The sequence below is a fragment of the Penaeus monodon genome, chromosome 31, assembly GCF_015228065.2.
Source record: "Penaeus monodon isolate SGIC_2016 chromosome 31, NSTDA_Pmon_1, whole genome shotgun sequence".
Lineage (NCBI taxonomy): Eukaryota > Metazoa > Arthropoda > Malacostraca > Decapoda > Penaeidae > Penaeus > Penaeus monodon.
Window position 1 is genome coordinate 1,703,488 of NC_051416.1, and position 211 is coordinate 1,703,698.

Below are 211 nucleotides of genomic sequence, written 5' to 3' on the forward strand. Positions count from 1 at the left end.
GCACGCCTAACCAAATCGAGGCATCAACGGCTATAATACAAACTAGATTTTAGTACATATAATTGCTTTATCCGCCTTTTAGCAAAAAAATATCTATTACCCAACACATCGATGGACTCGCGGCGGAAACCAACATGATAAACGAAACAGCGATCCGATTTCACGCGCGAATGTCGTCGATCCGCCGCTGGTATGGCACTGTGTTGGCCCG